Below are 8,549 nucleotides of genomic sequence, written 5' to 3'. Positions count from 1 at the left end.
AACTATTATCTGTGTTGATGTAAAGTGCTGCGAATAAGTCAAGGTTTGTATTTACTATGAGGGGAAAAAACAGATTTTAAAACTTATGGCTTTCATTAAAATCTGTTTTGCTGTCATTATCATTACTTAAGCTGGTAGAAAATATCAATCTTAACGTTATGATCGAGAATAACTTATCCAAATGCCACTGCATTATACATCACTCATCATTCTTCAGATATAAAAACATAAACTACTTTGTACCTTTATACAATAAAATTGTTTTTATCAAGTTTGTTACACTTGATATAAAGTAGTAATAATTGTCTTATTTCAGTTTACACTGGCGTGTTTGTGTAAAATAAAGGATCCAAATTCTACTAAATCGCACTCTGGACTCCTGATGGCGGGCGCCACCTGCTGGACATGAAGCAACATTGGTGAAAAGTCGAACTGCATAGCGGTTAATTGACTAAGATGTTTTAATGTAAAATTGTTCAATCCTTTTGGCCAAAAATATTAAACAATTTGAATGGTTTAAAGTTTGTAAATTTTTCATTTTGGAGGTCAGTGATTCTTGAGAATAGGGACAAAACAGATCCTATGGATAAAGTACAAAATTTGAATAAAATATACCCAAAATATATCCATCCATCCATATTATGACAATTAAGTACAAGTAGTCACATAAATAATTATAAAGGTGTCAATAAATTGAATTAAAAATCATTTTTATACATTTTCCAACTCCATTGAAATTTGTCCCTAGTTTTTGTCAACACCGTCTGACATGAAAAGAATGTAAAAAAAAAAAAAAATCAGGCATTATTGGGGGGCACCAGAACTTCTGAGGACCCCATGACCACTTCCTTTCTCTTCCTTTGCTAAGAGGGCTAGTTAGCTCTGGTTATCTTAAGTTATTCTTTAGTTTTTTCTTCTTTTTATTCCTAAGTTTTTTGTCACAACCATGAAATGTCAACACCATAACTGACAATTTAAAAAACTTTGATGAAATTTTGTGAAATAAAAGCTTAATTTTGGTATAATGTAAAGATTTCATGGACCTGATGAGCTACAATATGGTCTCCTTCAGAATAACACCATATAAAGTGAGGTATTTGGCTTTTTGTCAACTCCGTCAGATGTCAACTCCATCACAGTTTTTGTGACTCTTTCAGTGAAATTGTTGTCAAATCTCACTTAAATATGCAATTAATTCATTTTAATGTATTTTACATAAATTGCATTACTTCACATGTATCAAGKTTTTCATTTTACTCACTAGTTTGTCACCACCTTTAGTTCTGTGTCAACTCCGTCATGCACTGTCAACTCCGTCAGATGGACTTTTTGTTGTTTTTTGTTTTAAATAATATTTCTTTAGTTTCTTGAGAAACATTTGTTTGTAAAATGAGTACAAATATCACTAATAGGGTATCATTTTATATTTATTTTTGTCAGATGTTGATGACAAATTTCTGGATCAGGTCGATTAAAAATAAAATGTTTAAAAAAATGTTGCAACTGGGAGCCTGCACCTTAGCATCTTTACATTTCCAAAACATTATTTGTCATATTTGCATACATAAGGTTGAGAAATAATAAAAAAAAAATAGGGGAAAATTAAAACCCATTTTGTCCCTATTCTCAAGAATCACTGAGGTACAAGTTAATGTTTTACTGTAAATAAATAAATTGATTTATCTAAATGAAAAATAAATGTATATCCTATTTAAATGAGTAACGCATAGTCTCAAAATGTTTCAATCACCAGAGCAAGAAAATGTTTGTAGCAGCCATCACAGAGGTTTCAGTTTCCATGAAAATTACTGATCCAAAAGCATGAAAAAGTCAGCTCCAGTTTACTCAGCTATTTAAATAAGCCAAATAAATTATGAGATTATGTTCTGTGAATCCATGGATTTAAAACTGAAACTGTTTAGACATTTTGCGATGTATCTGAAGGAGAAAGAATGAATCATGGAGTTAGTGATGYTCTGAGGCGGCTCTGACATGGAAACCTGCTGAGTTTGGAAGGTGAGATGGAGTTACTACAGGCCTGGAAATGTAATTTACAAGATGAGGTGACCGTCAGACAGGACAAGATGCCAACACAAGCCAAAGTCTTGATTTCTGAAGAGGACATGGAAGATGCTGGTGGTTATCATAGTTAACTAGCACTACATTTAAATTCTGTAGGATGTAAAAAACTTGGTTATGGCATAAACCCAAAAACAAACTTGAGGTCACTTCTCATGTGTCAGTGTTATACTGCATGTTATACTGTAGCAGACATAGAAAGTGGCATTCTGCCAGTCTATGTTWTACCAATRACAGCRGAGGCTGGGTAGATTATTTTCAGTGTAACTGCATGTCTAGAGGAGTATACTGGAGTTTTAGAGATGCTCCTTTTGTCAAGACTGAACATATTCCTGACACATTCAGAGGAACAACGCCAGAGCTCATTTTGAACGACTCAGTGCAACATGGCTCAGATCTGAAATCAGATCTGTCTCCTGTTAAAAATGTGTTAAGTGTCAAGAAGTGGAGAATCAGAGTGATGATCATGGACTGTTGGCAAACTCAGAGTTCTCTCACGAAGCTGCAGTAATGCTTAGAGTGTGTTGGTTTCATGAAATGCCAGAATTGTTTATGCATTTCTAAAATACATTCATGTATAAGACACATTGAGTGTCTGCTTAATACAGGCTTAAACTGAACATGTTTTCATGCATTTACAAAACTTTCCAACCTTTTACATGAATCAATCTTTGGCTGACATTAAACCTCCAAAAAGGTCAGAATCAAACCGAGGATCTACAAACACATGATTAAAGAACATATGAAATGCATTTATGTTTAAACTGTTAGTTGCTTTTCTCCCATGAACATGTTTTTTTTGCAAAGGCTACAGTGTGAAGCCAAATTGTTTTCAGCCACTRCCAGGATATGCTTTAGTAAGTTTCAGACAAACATAATTTTTTCCTCTTGGTTTCCGACTCGATGTCCTGCCATGGATCTCATTTTTCTTCTCAAAGGTGGACACGTGAAGCSCGACTGCAGCCAAGGTCAAAAGGAAGCCTAATTGCCCTTTTAAGTTCTTGTATGTTTTTAATTTTTCTGCGTTCGTCTCTTGAAGAAGTTTTGGCAGGGAGACTGAGCAGACTTTTTCCTACTTGAGCAGCATGAAGTTGGCTGAGATTCAGAGAAGCCGCTGGAGCTTTTGGAAAGACTTTAGAGGTATTTCCAGACTGACAGGCATCAACGTCATCCCTCTGAGGTTTTCAGGAATTGTATTTGATCCTGATGTGATGCTTCTGAAACCTAAAAGGTGTCCACGTTTAAACACCGTTGGAATATAAATGTCATCTGCTGCACAGTTTAATTATAAAAACTGAAATCTAAAACTGAAAAACCTCTTGATGGTTTAGATCAAAGCATATTCATGAGTTTTATTGGGCCAGTCACAGTTCAAACCTAAATGTAATCGAGAATCGGAGGTTCTGATGTTCACAGGTGCTTTCAATCAAATCGGACTAAAACTGATTTTATTTGGAAAGAAAATTTGCTAAAACAATCAGTCTGTCGATGTTCAGCTGTGGCCTGCAGCTGTGAATGCCTCAAAGCTCAACAAACCRTTGACTCAATAAAGCTGAATACAAAAACACTTTTCAGTTTTTTTTTCTCCCTCTAATCCTTTTTTTTTTCACTTCACGGTTATGCACCACTTTGTGCTGATTAGACGAATTTGCTGTGGCTATTTGATGAAATGTGAGAAAGTTCAAGAGATTAAAGGGGTTTGAATATTTTTCCAAGGCTGGTTTTATTTAACCAGGTTTAATGACGACCCCACAACCTTCAGTAAGAGCAACCAACGTGAAAGTTCCTCCTCACAAGAACCAGGTCTAAGTTCAGTTCTCAAATTAAAACCGAATGTTTCATCTTTATTGTTCTCCTCCCAAAAAGTGAGTCGGATCCACAGCTTTCATCACGAACCACTTCGTCTCATTTTATTCTGATGAAGTCAGAATAGTTTTTCATTAGCATATCAAATASATCAAGGAACACACTGGCTCTATCTCATTTAAATCTATATCTCCACATCAACAGTTTTAATCCAGCTAAATCCACAGGAAAGTTATTTTCATTACTTTAACTTTTAATTCAGTGTTTATATATGCGGTACATAAATGATCTTTGAATGTAGTTGGATTATACTGTAAAGGCTTCTATACACCAAACTTATTTATTTGAGCACAATTCCATGTTTCTGTAGATATTTTTTTTATTTGTAATATAGTTATTTCTGCTTTTTATCCTTAGTTATCATGATGCTGTTTGTTCTTTTATGTTCTCTAACAAACCTCTGAGACCTTCACAAAACATCTGGGTTAATGCTGAGGTTAAATTTGTAAAATCATTAAAACCATGTATCTTTTTTTCCCATTTGATAAGTGTGCATCACTACATGATGGCCTGAAATCTGCAGTTGCAGCATAATGCCGAGGGATGATATTTTACYCGAATGTCTTTGTAGTTGTTTATGGTCAGCATTAGATTTTAAGATAGTTTTATTGTWACTGGAAATCCCTTTGGATCAAATCTGCTTTTTTWWWWWAAAAAAAAATGTTCATGTTCACATAGATTTATATCAAGCATTACAACAAGCCAATAAAYAAACAATGAAACCACCGTGTAACAGCTGAAGAAACAAATAAAAATACTCTTTCAGGGGTGAGTTAAACATCAATTTGTGAAACGCAGTCGGGTGTATCAACTTGATTCATGCGGCCTAAAACGGAGAGGTTGCAGAAAGGCCAGTTTAATACAAAGAAGAATTAGCTGGAAGCATCAGTCAGAGAATACAAACAGAGTTAGAAAATTATGATGAGGATAAGTAATTAAAAGCGTCCCGGCTCTCCCGCGTTTTGGGCTGGATGTGGTTCTGGTCGACCTGAATCCTCCTCTGTGATGCGGCGGCTGCTGTTTGACATAGTAAGGGAAATTCCATCTTATTAGACCTAATTATCATTCTTCAATCTGTTTCTGTTTAAATGAGGTCCAGGCAGCAATCAGTGAACGCACATAAACACGCAGACAAATTCAATGTGGTCTTAATTTTCATCAACGTGAGGATGGCTGGTGGGTTGGCAGGGCGAGAGGCCCGGTCTCACGGTACTTGAAACATAAAGCATATCTAATCCCGTGATTTCATTAGCGGAGGAACATAGCACATCATTCTTCTCGGCTCTAAACTACACACAGGTGGCCAGACATGTTCACAGCTCCTGAGATGTCCGGGAACAAATAAAGTGACGCTTTCTGCTCGCCACGGGAGGGCAACAGAGGCTCATAAAACCAGCGTGGAACTCACTTTTACAAGAGGAGTCTATTTAACCTCATTAACTACTGGCCAATCATTTAGGAAGCAGAACTGTGGGCTGAGGGAAAACAGTTTCCAGTCGGGTTATTTACCCCCCGGCAGGATGTGGAGCAGGACCGCTCTCCTTAATGGAATCCAGCACTTTCCTCACGCAGAAAACAAACCAGGAATACGTCTTTCTGACACATCGCTTTGGTCCCGGACTCCGGTTACCTCCTGTAATTTGGAAGCTGCCTCCACAGCTTTTCACTTCACTTCCCAACTGGGAACATAACATCTCCCATTATTCTTTAGTGCACCAATTCTGTAACGTTTTCACAAGCTTCTTCGCTGCAGAGCTCACACACGCTCCCTTTATTTGTTCCCGGACATCTTATTAATTCACTTCAGTTGCCAAATAATGCAATTAATTTGGAGATTGAGACATTTATATGCTTTAAAAACCAGAACGACGTGCACGCACACACACACGCACACACACACACACACACACACACACACACACACACGCGCGCGCACACACACGCACACACACAGCATTATCCACGATCGTTGAATTGGCTTGGAACAAGCAGTGAGGTTAATATTCAGGAAAACTTTATTTGGACAACACATAGGGGAAAAGAAGACAAATGTCCTTATAAGTGTGCAGCCTTGCATGTTATTAAAAATGATCTTTGTGGCAAAAAAAAAAAAAAATCAGAATAATTAAAGGCTTCAGCTGCTTACAAACCCCTCTGAATCCCTCGTTTCAGCTCTTTCATTCTGAATTTAACAATAAAACTTTGACCAAATGGATATAAACATGGACTTTGTCTTCATGACTGAGACTAATGTCTCTCAGATGGAAGGATTCCTCACATGATGGTTCCTAAACAGCATTTGTTTGTTGGGTTTTTTTCAGGACTGGTTACCAGTTAAGCTTGACAAAAGCAACTTTGAACATGCASCAGACACTGACATGAAATTTAATTTGTGGAACTCAATGTTCTTTGTTTCACTCTGAGCATAAATTGAATCCTAAAAATTGAGTAAAATGACTAATCCAGTGTGAAGTAAGCAGRACTAAACGCAACATCTCCACAGTTCTCATCTTCAGATTTCATTGCGCTAATTCGTAACTGTTTGGTTTACGTGTTTGTAATAATGGGTCTCCGGCAAAGTATATTTGTATATTTTGCTGTGACTAAACACATTAAGGAAATTGAATTTAGCACATATATATAAAACAGTTCATACGCACATTTTTGTATTCTCGTATTTTGAATTTCTTTCCGCCGTCACCACTGCAGYCTCGGCTAGTTTGGTGTCAATGTGCTCTTTAATTTGAAGCAGACGAGCTTTTCTGATTCAAAGAAAAATGTTTTTAACAATAATGGTAGAGATGTATCTTTTAACTGTTTATCAGGAGCCTCCAATTCAGATTATCTTTATATCCAAATGGGTTTAACTATAAAACCCTGCTTCATGCTGCAAATTTTATTTGAGTCACCAAAAAATTAAATTTTTTTACATTTATTAATTCATATACATAATGACGTTACCCATGAAGATGCAGAGAAAAAGTCAGTAATTTGTGTACAGACCAGAATAAATGTTCAACGATGAAAATAACACTTTTACTTCTATCTCAAAATAAAAATTGTGTCAGTTTTGCATATTTACTCATGTTTAAATCTAGTAATACATGTAATACATATTACAGCTGCTGCAAACACTCTCTAATCACTTCAGCTGTCATTTTTAAAGTTTAATATTTCCACAACACACAGTGGATATTGACCATGACTGAATTTGTACGAAGGTTAGGGCTTTTGTCTGTGACAATCTGGCTTATCTCTGATTGCACAACATACATACTGGAAGCAGATGGGCCACAGCAGCAAAAGACCACAGCAGGTGACCTTCCTGTTAGCTAAGAACGGGAAACTCAGGACACAGTTCATACAGTTAAAACCTTTACCCTAAAAAACCCGCCAAACTAATAAAAACTATATTTTCTGAAGTAAATCCTATGCATACTGTCACTATTTCCTCAATCTCTTCAACTTGCAGCTCAAGTGATAGAAAGGATTCATGTTAACCTTTCCTGCACAAGATATTTTCTAAAACAATATCTGTAGATGTGAAGCTGCACAATTTCTAATTGTCACAGGAAAAACCCCTGTAAAGAATAACTCTCCTGTTGTGTTTGGCTTAAACTCAGCTTGTTTCAAGAAAAAAAGGTTAGATAATTATCAGGCCTTTTTCAAAACAAGGCTTTAAGGGAGTTTGGAGACATTTGTTGTCTCATCAATAAGTGCCATATAAACCCAGGAAATGTAGGAACATGGGAACAGAGTTACAAATCTCTCCTGGAGCGAGAATCAGGATAACAAGATTTTGAGTTCAAAGAAAAGAGGCAGCCCATGTAGTTTTCTTTACTTTGACTTCTCAAGTAACAAAACTCAGTCCTTCCTGTCTGAGCTTGTGAAAGACCAGACATCTCAAATTGTTAATGTTACTAAAATAACTCTCTGTGGGAGGAAAACTCCATCGTTTTTCTGCAGTCCGGCTGGAAAACTGACCAGAGAAGCCTATAAGATTAGATGTAGGTTCAGCAAAGCGATGAAAATTAGAAGCTCCAGAAGTCCACAATAATTTGAGTCTCTCAAGAAAAAAAAACTTGCAAAAAAGATGTATTTTCTGTGAAGAAGTAGAAAAATTTCCCTGGAGCTGCACTATCCATCATTGGATTAAGATGAAATCAGATGGAGCAAAGCCCAGGAGCTTTGAGGTTGATTTTGGAGCGAGGAGACTGCATGCTGGCAACAAAGACAACAAGATGAGATATGTCATAGTTAGTAGCCAGAATTGGAAGAAGATGTGGAGATGGAGTCCAGGAGGTTTGAACCCAGCCTGAGGTTTGCTTTCCAGGGGCATTCAGACCTCGAGGGCAAAGAGTGATTATCTTCCTCGCTGTTCCTCTGCGTGCTGCCGGTTTGAAGCTCGGTGGGCAGAGCAGGAGCTGGAGCTGCTCCAGTTACAGGGTTAAACTCCCAATATGCCTTCTCAAGTTCAAATTACATGTTTGCTCAGTATTAACAATAAGATAGCACCAAATATTAAAGCCATTACTTTCCTGAAACTCAGGAACTTTCATTGGATTCACATGGAATATTCTGGGTACTTTCAAGTTGTATTATTA

This window comes from Poecilia reticulata, linkage group LG10 (genome assembly GCF_000633615.1).
Source record: "Poecilia reticulata strain Guanapo linkage group LG10, Guppy_female_1.0+MT, whole genome shotgun sequence".
Lineage (NCBI taxonomy): Eukaryota > Metazoa > Chordata > Actinopteri > Cyprinodontiformes > Poeciliidae > Poecilia > Poecilia reticulata.
The sequence above is the reverse complement of the archived record's forward strand: the minus strand, read 5'-3'. Positions refer to the sequence as shown.